Raw genomic sequence first — 11,291 nt, 5'->3', positions numbered from 1 at the left:
CCGGCGAACCGCCTCTTTTCTAAGGGGGCGGTTCGTGCAGCGTCACTGCGACGTCACATAGCAGCCGTCCAATAGAAGCGGAGGGGCGGAGATGAGCGGGACGAACATCCCGCCCACCTCCTTCCTTCCTCATTGCGAGCGGCTGCAGGTACGAGGTTGTTCCTCGTTCCTGCGGTGTCACACATAGCGATGTGTGCTGCAGCTGGAACGTCAAACAACCTCGCTACTGTCCAGACAATGAATTATGGTAAATGAACGACTTCTCACAAACCAATGATTTTTGTCTCTTTTGCGATCGTTTAAGGTCGCACATAGGTGTTACACGCTGCGATGTCGCTAACGACGCCGGATGTTCGTCACAAACACCGTGACCCCGACGATATATCGTTAGCGATGTCGCAGTGTGTAAATGGCCCTTAACTCTACGTTCTGCCTGTTTAAGATTTCACTGTATTAGCCACAAAAAAGCACAGGGAATATCAGGAGTTTGTTAAGCGTGGTGCTCATCACATCATCAGCAAACTCCCCAAATTACTCTATTTTGTCACATTATGACAGCTGTGACAATCCTTCCCCAGTTCAGGCCATGGATATTTCACAGCTGAATTTAAACACAGATGGATCCGGCAGAAGCCTGTAAGTCAGGGCTTCAAATGAAAGTAATGAAATGATTTAGGATTGCAGTTACTACCTGTTAAGTATCCTCCTGTGACAGCAGTTGCAAACCAGCAATTTGGAAGCAGCCCAACATTACTTTGAGGACTGTCTCATGTTTGATTTAACCCTGCTAATAAAAGTAAATTTGCCCAGTTTATGTGCCTTATCTGAACTTCTGCACTCAGGCCCGTCACTCCCAGCAGAAACGCAGGATGTGACTCATTACTATATTTAATGCTCTGTATTCCCTGATACTGCTGTAACAAACACACTGTACTGGATTTCATATGATATCATAGAAGACGAATATTCATGTATACAAAACTGCTGGCTTACGAACAGACAGGAAATGGCACTTACAATGTTTGCTAATTAAAGCGAGTCTGTAGCTTACAGATACGTCTGCTATTGTATGTAATCCCATCATACAGTTTTACTCAATGTTTATAAACCAATTATGATCATACATTATATGATAAATGCACCCCCTGACAAAGCCAGATGTGAAACGTGTGTCTAGGTACTGGGCAGTATGCTATTTGGTCCATTCATGATGGCTTGTGGTGGGTATGGATGCCCCTGCACTAATGAAGATTACTTTGAATTCAAGCTGTGAGGATTTTTTTCATAATCACCGTTCTATAAATATGTATTATATATTTACTTGTTTTCATTATGATGCTTTGGTACTGCTGTATTTTGCTCAGAGCTCTCCTAATTTGGGTCCATTATTATTATTAATTATAATCATGTTTTAGGTACACAAACTGTAAAGTGTGGGGTTTGTACTGGACATATTGTGTACAGTGCTCAAATCCAAGCATGAACTTCTCATGGAAATCCGTGGTAGAGTTTGGATGCTGACCGGATGCTGAATAAAGTTTGTTGAAAGTTTACAACGCAGCCAATCAACAAGCTTTTTGGCTATGGTCACTTTCGCAGCAATCACAACATCCCGATTAATGGCATGGCTTTTTTCAGCCGCCGCAGCATATGATTTTAAAAAAGGTTCTGTGTAGGTACTCTGAAAAAAGGCACTCTGGGATTTGTCTAAAAACAGCAGCTGTGGGACCACTATGAAAAAACACTGAGCACTGTGGTCTTTTTTCAATAATCTATACAGTCATCCTAGCTGCCAAACGTCATTTATCCCCATTTGGGCTAATTAAAATTCAAACAGTAGCCTCCCCAACATGTTTCACCAAACTGGCGTCATCAGGGGTCAGAGGCTAATACTGAATTACTATGTATGAACGGACCTTTTAAACCCTTGGTCATGACCTTGCTTATCTAATGACCTATCAACACCCTCATTACAAAACTCCAAGAGATTGAGAGATTGGGGTCTACACTTATGGAGCCATCATTATAGAGGAGGTATACATTATCCATGTCGTCATGTGTCTGTTATTCGTTCCCAGATCTATCTCTCATATATCGCTATGTGTATTGGATATACTCACCACTCTCTCATGATCCCCTCCCACCTCCGTGATCCAATCCTGGCATATTTACTCTGTCCGGTAGAAAACCTCCTATCATTGTTCTGCCAGTTGTTTCCGGGACAAAATGTAGCGCCCCACGGGGCAGGTGTTTAACCTACTCATTGCCGGGCCGTTTCGGGTCGGGTCAGGCGATTTCATGGGTGGTCTTGCCCGGTTCCGTTGCCCCGAGACGTACAGTAAATGGTGGGGAAAGCGGGGTATTTGGGTGAGTTTGTCATGACATCACCTGAGGATTGCAGCCAGTAGTAGCCGCCGCTGCGGAATTCCTTGCTGGGGCAGGTGGTAAGGCAACCGGGATGATGTCGCTCCCCACAGGCGGAGCGGGACCCGGGTGGATGATGAGGGAAGGTAATGGCGGTTGGCGCCTAAGCGCTGGGCGACAGTAAGGACAATCCAACACAGTTTCTGCGGGTTCAAGGTGTAGTTTACTCACAGCATCAGTCGCCAGCCCAGTAGTACTGGTCACTGCCGTGATGGGCTCCGGTCAATCTCAGGCAAGTAAGGGGCCACCTCCAGTGTTGAAGAGAGAAGGCGATAGAGCGTGTCTTATTTATAGGGTGTCCCCCTCAGTGGTTAGGTACCCTGGCTGAGCTCCGGCTCCAAGCTCCGGGCCTAGTAAAGTCCAAGTTTTCCAGAGATGTCTTGCCAGAACTATAGTCCTGACGAATCTGTTTGTATGTGTGTGTGTTGCGCCTACTTCTACCCCCAAGTGGAACCCGCCCCCAGGTGGCTGGCTTCAGTGACTGGGGAAGTCCCATGATCGTGATGGCCACCGCCCTGCCTACCATGAGCCATCCCACCCTTTGTGAGGTCTACTAAGCTGTATGTTGTGTGTGAATGTAGAACACCGTCGATTAACCACACCCTTACCTGAGATAGATACCGCACCTTAATTAAGGTGCAGTACCCTGTGGCGACCAGAGCCTCAGGGGCGCGCACAACAGCATGTGATGTCATCATGTCCACGTTGGGCAGGTCAATCCATCTGCGCCTGTTCCTGCACTTAGAGGAAAACATGAATAATAGTTAGCAACGAGCATGTGCTGAGACTTAATCACTCTCTTTGCCTTTCATCAAACAGCGCATGCTCAGGGACTTAGACTAATTAGTCTCTATTGGCTCTATAGGTGTAGACAATATGGATAATGTACACCTCCTCTATAATGATTGGCTCCATAGGTGTAGACCCCAATCTCTTGGAGTTTTTTAATGAGGGTGTTCATAGGTCATTAGATAAGAAGGTCATGACTAAGGGTTTAAAAGGTCCGTTCATACATAGTAATTCAGTATTAGCCTCTGCCCCCTGATGACTCCAGTGTGGTGACACATGTTGTGGAGGCTACTGTTTGAATTTTAATTAGCGAACACTGTAGTCACTAATAATAGGAACAATACATGTATATTATTCTATGCTGTAGATACTGTATGAGAGTAGTAAGCCCAAATGGGGATAAATTAAGTTTGGCAGCGAGGATGACTGTATAGATTATTAAAACAAAACCACAGTGCTCAGTGGTTTTAAGAATTTTTGTGTTGTCCCATGATCTTTAAAAAAAATGAATTAAAAGTTATATATTATTTGATTAATCTTTAGTTTAGGGATTTGTCAAAACGGTCTGACAAATAAAGCAGTGGGTTTATTCTTCTTGTGTTTTTGTCACATTTTGTTACCCATTGAAATCAAACAGGGGATGAAAAACGCATGGCAAAATGTATGCTACCAAATGTGTGTTTTACTTTTGTTTTTGTCCCAAAAATACACAGGTCACCCACATTGTTCCAGGATAAATTCATTCTCTCTCTCTCTCTATCTCTCTCTAAGTGCTTCATACTCACCGATCACCAGCGCAGCGCGGCTATTACATTGCTCTCGCCTTCTCTCATTCTTCTTTCGGGACCACTTATTAGGCTCATACATATTCACTGCTTCCCCCGACCACCGGCGTCCGTGATTGGTTGCAGTCAGACACACTCCCAAACTGAGTGACAGCTGTCTGACTTCAACCAATCACAAGGTACTGTGACATCATTGCCGGGGCCTGCAGCTGTGACATCAGAGCTTCACCCAAGTTCATTCTGATTGTGCGGCTGTCTGCACTCACAGCGGGCAGTCATGCTCTATGACGCTTGCTGTGACTGGACAGGGATGTAGCAGAGCTGAATTGCAGTGGGACCTCGTGTGGATTACTTCAGACCTGAAGGGGTGTTTGGGGGTTAATAAAGTGGTGAAAGAGGGTGTTTTTGAATTTTATTCTAAATAAAGGATTTTTGGGGGTTTGGATTTATTTACTTTCACTTATAGATTAGTGATGGGGGTGGGGTCTCAGACGACTGTCATCACTAATCCTGGACTTAGTGGCAGCTGTGGGCTGCCATTAACGCCTTATTACCCTGATTGCCACTACACCAGAGCAACAGGAAGAAACGGGTCCAGTGCCAGAATTGGTGCATCTAATGGATGCGCCAATTCTGGGGTGGCTCTGTGGGCTGCTATTGTTAGGCTGGAAAGGGCCAAATAACGATAGCCCTTCCCACCCTAATGACATCAGCCTCCAGTTGTCTGCTGTACCTTGGCTGGTTTTAGCAAAATAAAAATTCTTTTTTTTTTTTTTTTTAAATAAATCAAATAATTTAAAAAAAAAACAAAAAAAAACAGCGAGGGATCCCCTCTATTTTTCATAACCAGCCAAGGTACAGCAGACAGCTAAGGGTTGCAGCCTGCCGCTGCAGCTGTTCCTGTGCTGGATATGAAAAATGGGGGGGACCCCACGTCATTTTTTTTACTGCCAAAAAAACCCCCAAACAAACAAAAAAAAAAATTAAAATAAAAAACAGCTGGCCAAGCTTGCTATCCCTCTATCAAGCTATTCTGCTATTTCTTTCTTATCTATTCTATACGTTCTATTTTTTTCTATCTGTATTCTAGCTATCAATGATTTTGTTTCTCCTTTAAAAAGTGCATTGACAAAAATGCGGCAAAATCAGAGCAAAAACGCACCATCATTACAATCTTTTTTTTTTTTTTTTTTACATTTCCAGGCTCTCGGTGACAAGGTGCAGTTTTGGTTGCAGTTAAAACTGCAGCATGGGCATATAGTCTTAGGGCATGTGCGCACGTTGCGTTCTGTACCTTGCAGAAATAAACGCATCCTCTAGCAGAATTTGACAATATCAAATTTGGTTTTGACCACAAAAACGCTTGAAAACGCACGCATTTTGCGTAAGTTTTCATTGCGTTTTAGGTGGGTTTTGATTGCTTTTCACATGTGTTTTTCTTGCTTTTTGGTAGCTGCGTTTCCAGTACATTGTCATGATAAAATTAAGCTTCCAAAAATGAACAAAAAGATAAAAAAAAAAAAAATTTGACATCTACTGATAACATTTCATGCTACCTAACATTCATTACATTCTGTTGAATAGGTAGAATCTCTTAGAAAATGTCTTTGCAAAATGGAACTCTACGTTAGTTGAGGATGTGATGTAATTAGGGAAGCGCTTGAGCTCACTACCAGCCAAAAACTGATGCATTTTTGTTGACAAATGTACATGCAGATCGCATTAACAATGCAAGTAAAAGGCAATGTTTTGAATTTAGGTTGCGTTTTGGTAATTCTCATTGACTTCAATGTTAGCAAAACGCTGCCAAAACGAATTGACATGTTGCTTTTTCAAACGCAGAGATTTTGACAAAATGTTGTCACAAAAAACGCAGCTTTTTAGAACGCATAGTGCGCACATAACCCATTTCCAATAGACTTGGAAAACAAAACGCATGCATTTTGGCATTAAACCGCTGCAGTTCAAAACGCTGCAGAAACGCATGAAAAACGCAACGTGCGCACGTTGCGTCATGTCCCTGCAGAAATTTGTGCAGGGATTTGACAGCTCATGTGCACTTCAAATCGCTGCAGAAACACTGCGTAATGAATGTAGTGTTTCTGCAGAAAAAAAGCCGATTTCATGCGCTTTGGATGCAGCCTCTCCCATAGACAGAGCGGGACCTGCATCCAAAGCGCACGGAATAATTGACACATTGCTTTTTAGAACAAAATTTTGGCACTCAAATCACTGCGCTGTCAAACACAACGTGCACACGTCTCATGCACAATCTACATAGATTGTGCTGGGGACGCAGGTCGCAGACATTTACGCTGCGGTGCAATACGCAGCGTAAATGCATGAAATTCAGCAACGTGCGCACAAACCTTTAAAGTGTCTACTGAGGTGCAAAAAGTGTCTAGAAAGCTAATAAATATGGCACATAATATGCACCAAAATTTTGGCAAATCTAGCTGTGTAAAGACCCCGTCACACACAGAGATAAATCTTTGGCAGATCTGTGGTTGCAGTGAAATCATGGACATATTGTTCCATTTGTACACAGCCACAAACCTGGCACTGATTGTCCACAATTTCACTGCAACCACAGATTTATCTCTGTGTGTGACATGGTCTTTTTTTAAAACATATTTTACTTGATGTCAGCAAGCACATATCATCAACAAGAGAACATGTTGTTACATTCCATAAAATGTCTCTGGATCGTACAATGCTTCTGTTACATCATTTTCTTTTTCATTGTCACAACAATTTCATCTCCATAGAATTATCTTAACAATAATTTCCTTTAACTTAACAACCTAACCTATTTGTTCCCTTCAGTTGGTCCTTTGGATGCTCCCTATCTTCAGTGTCCCTAGTGTCCCTGCAGTGTCTTGCAAACAATACCAAGACGTGTGTTCAAATGCTTTAATTAACTGGGTGATTTCCGTCTGTGTGAAGCTTTGCTCAATAAATGTTCTCCACTTTTTGAAGAATCTTTTAGTGGACTTCTCCTTATGTTTCTCCAAATCCAGTTTGTCGTACATCATTATTGTTTTTAGGGTATCAACTATTTCTGTATTTCTCGGAGTCTGTCTTATCAGCCAATTCCTAAGTAGGCATTTCTTAACTACAAGCAATACTACGTGTATTACACCTGGAATGTGAGCACTTGCTCTGTCAGTTTCTGTAGGGGCTTCTATACAGTGAAACAAACAGGCCTGAGGGGTGACGGATATAAATACTTTCCAAATCCTCAATATGTACGCCACCGCTTCCTCCCACACCCCCTCACCTGTTGGCATTCCCATATGCAGTGAAACAGTTTTGCTTTATGGAGTCCACATTTAGGGCAATGGTCCAAGAAATGCACTGGTGAGCTGCTATGTGGTATATTAAAGGCGTAACCTTTGTTGTGTGCTAGCTTAAATTGCATCTCCCTCCATTGTTCGTTTATCATTACTTTCTTAACAGATTCTAACCCCCTTAGAATTTTATCATAGATGTCCGGATCACCCAAAGCAGTCTCCCAGGTTTTAAATATTTGCTCTTTCCAGGGGCCCTGAACTTGGTCTCTCAATCATTGGTATATGATCGAAAGGGATTAATTTAACATTTCCCTGTCCAATTCCGTAATTGTGGGTAATGACAGATTGTTTAGGAAGTTGCCTCCTTCTGTGTCATTTGCTGGCCCTTGTTCATACAGTTTTTTGTAGAATTCTCCAAATATGTCATTGACTTTCTTTGGGTCATTGTGACTAGCCCCAGATGGGTCCCTCAAATGAGTTATAGATGTTAAAGGAGTTATTCCCTTTGCCATTCATGCCAGAAGCGAACCTGCCTTGTTCCCAAATCTACAATAATGTGATGCAATTCTCTGGCCCCTCATCCTCTCTGCCTGGCCACCCACAAGTCAAATTCTGCTTTCTCTTTTATCCACTTGTTCCTATTACCAATAGATGGATTATTAATGTAGTTTGTGTATGCTTCTCTGGTCCTTCTGCTGGCTTCAGTGTATGCTTTAGTTGTTTTGTTTCGCAATGCTTTCACATATCCCATTATTCTTCCCCTTAGTACTGCCTTAGCTGCGACCCAGTATAAATGGGAATTTTCCTCATGCTCCTTATTATCCCATGTATATTCCTGCCACCACATTTTCACCAGTTTTTGGAAGTTCTCATCTTGGGCTAAGTGTGAAGGGAATCTCCACAGTATGTCTGTTCCCTTGGGGTAGGTCTCTTCTAGGTCTAGGAGTAATGGGGTGTGATCTGATATCACCAGATCTTGTATGTCGATCCTCCTCATTTTGTTGAGTAGACCTTGTGTTAGTAGAAAATAGTCTATTCTAGACCATGTGCTATGGACGTGGGAGAAATGAGTGTACTCTCGGTCTGCCGGGTGTGAGTTGCGCCAAGCATCTATTACGCTAGTATGTTCTGTGAATGGATTCAGCACCCTGTCATGTGTCCTGGCTATCATGCGTTTGTGTCCTGTGCCCGACCTATCTTCTTTGTCGTTCATTACCGTATTAAGATCCCCTCCTATTATGTTCCTCTCAGGGTCCTCCAAAACCTGCCTCTCCAACTCCTGGAAGAAAATCTTATTACTCTCATTTGGTGCATATAGATTTTGAGTCGTCCACATGGGGTATCAAGCAAAGCTTTTTGTATTCTCCCATCTCCATCATTTTCCTGTGTTATTACCTTACAATTTGCCTACTTATGGAGTAGTATTAACACACCTGCTTTATTATTTTGGGCTGAGGATCCCATCACTTCTCCCACCCACATTTTGCACATTCTGGTGAAATCCTGATTTTTCAAATGGGTCTCCTGAAGTAGGGCAATGTCTACTTTAAGCTTCTTTAAGTGCCTCAATATCATTTGTCTTTTGTGTGGCGACTGCAGGCCTTTCACGTTCCATGACACAATTCGCATCCTGTATATTACTTGAAATCTTACTTCTTATCTCATCTTAACTAAAACCTTCTTTAGGCTATGTGCGCACTGGGAAATGAAATTTCCTTGCGTAAATTCCGCATGCTCTCAAAGATTACCGCACCCGCGGTAAAAAAACGCGGGAAACCGCACCCGAAAACCGCATGCGGTTTGCTGCGGTTTTACCGCGGTATTGTTCGCGGTATTGCCGCGGTTTTGCCGCGTGCGGGTTGGGATGTGCTTTATTGCATTCAATGCAATAAAGCACATTGAAGAAAAAAAAAAAAATACATTTAATTCTGATAGTAGATAGACAGAAGAATAGATAGAGGGATAGATAGATAGACATACAGATAGATAGAGGGATAGATAGAGGACAGATCACTGCATTTCCCACGGTCGGCAGTGAGTTCACATTACCGGCCGTGGGAAATGACCGGTAATTACCTCTGCTGTCTGCTGCTTTCATTCAGCGCTGTGTCTGTGACAGTCGCGGCTGGATGGAAGCAGCGCAGGACGTCGGAGCTGTGGATTACGCCGGAGCTTTGTTTGGGGGGGGTTAATAAAATGGTGAACAAGGCTTGTTGGTTTTATTTAAAATAAAGGATTTTTCGGTGTCTGTGTTTTTTCACTTTACTTACGGGTTGATCATGTCAGCTGTCACATAGACGCTGCCATGATCAAGCCTGGAGTTAATGGCGGTGGTCCCCCACCATCATTAACCCCTTGTATTACCTTGCCACCACTGCTACACGGTGGCAAGAAGAGCCGAGGACACTCCGGTAGTGCCGCATAATGCATGCGACAGTGCCGGGGCAGCTGCGGCTGATATTCTCGGCTGCCGGAGGGGGAGTGAGGCGGGGGACATTAACCCTGCCCCTCTCCCTCCCCAGCCTGAGAATACCGAGCCGCCGCTGTGTGCTTACCTCGGCTGGAAGGTAAATATGCAGCGGAGCCCACGTTCTTTTTTTTCTATATTTCCGTTTTCTTTCTATGTGTGTTCTATGTGTCTGTGTTCTATGTCTGTGTTCTATGTGTGTGTGTGTGTGTGATGTGTGTGTTTACTCTCTGCACGGCTTCCTCTTCCTGTAATGACATAACTTCCCTGCAAAACCGCAGACAAGCAATGCACATTACCGGAGGTAAACCGCGAAATACCGCAGGGAATAACGCAGGAAAACGCAGTGAACCGCACAGAATTTGCTTCCTGCGTTATTCCTTGCGGGATTTCATGATTAACATTGGAGTCAATGGAGTGAAATCCCGCAGCGATGTGCGGAAAAGAAGTGACATGCACTTGTTTTTGCTGCGGGATTCCCGCAGCAAAACATGCAGCTGTCAAATTCCGCCCAGTGCGCACAGGATTTTTTTTCTCCATAGGATTTGCTGGTGATTCACTGCAGAGATGTTATGAACATTTTCTGCAGCGAAACATGCAGCAAATCCGCGGCAAAATCCGGTAAGTGCGCACATAGCCTAAAACCTGTCCACCGCGTCTCTCTGGTGGTGCAAAAAAAAAAAAAAAAAGTCAATTAAACCAACAAAATAACACCGCTATCCTATATCCTTTGTAGGAAAACACAGTTGCGGACTTCATTTTTTTCCCGCATGTATGTAGGGACTCCTACTGATCCCTCTTTCGCTCAAAATATTTTCGCTTTCTTGAGCTTCCACATTTCACTTAAAGGTATGCTAAACATAGCTTCAGAGATATATACAAGTATCCCCAAGCCCTGAGGACTGAAAGTAGTTTGAACCTCGACCCAGTATAGAAAGGCTCATTCCCAGGAGAGATGAAGGAAAAGAAAGAAAAAGGAAACAAAAGGAAGAAAGGAGGGAAGAATGGAGGGGTCCAGAGGATGGTTATGGGAAGGAGAAGGGTCGTAAATGGGGAAAGGTGTGAATGGGATGGGGAATTGATTGGGACGGATGGGGTGGGAGGTAGTTTGTGGGTGGGAGAAAGTGTGTAGTCGGGGGGGCAGGAAAGGGTTTGTTTGTGGGTGACAAAGGGGGTGGGGGTGGCAAAGGGGGAGGAAAGTAGTTTGTGGTTGGGGGAGTGTAGTTGGAGGGAGTGGGAGGGGAGTGTGGTTATGGGGGTATAGGGGGGCAGTTATGTGTTGGAGGGGGGTGTGTTTGGGTGATGGGATAATAAAGGGGTTGGGCAAGACAGGGAAAGAAGAAGGAAAGAGGAAGAAAAAAAAAAGGGGAAAAGCGGGGGTATGGAGAGGGACTGGGGGTGTCTGGGTTATGGTAGAGTTAACGCTTTCAGGCCCACATCATGAACTCCAGACCCCCATACAAATCCCCCTCCCCATCGCTCCTTTAGAAACAGCATCAATACTCCACATTAATCATCAGCAATTTTGCCCCT

The sequence above is a fragment of the Anomaloglossus baeobatrachus genome, chromosome 2 (assembly GCF_048569485.1).
Source record: "Anomaloglossus baeobatrachus isolate aAnoBae1 chromosome 2, aAnoBae1.hap1, whole genome shotgun sequence".
In the NCBI taxonomy this organism is placed as follows: domain Eukaryota; kingdom Metazoa; phylum Chordata; class Amphibia; order Anura; family Aromobatidae; genus Anomaloglossus; species Anomaloglossus baeobatrachus.
Note: the sequence above shows the minus strand (reverse complement) of the source record.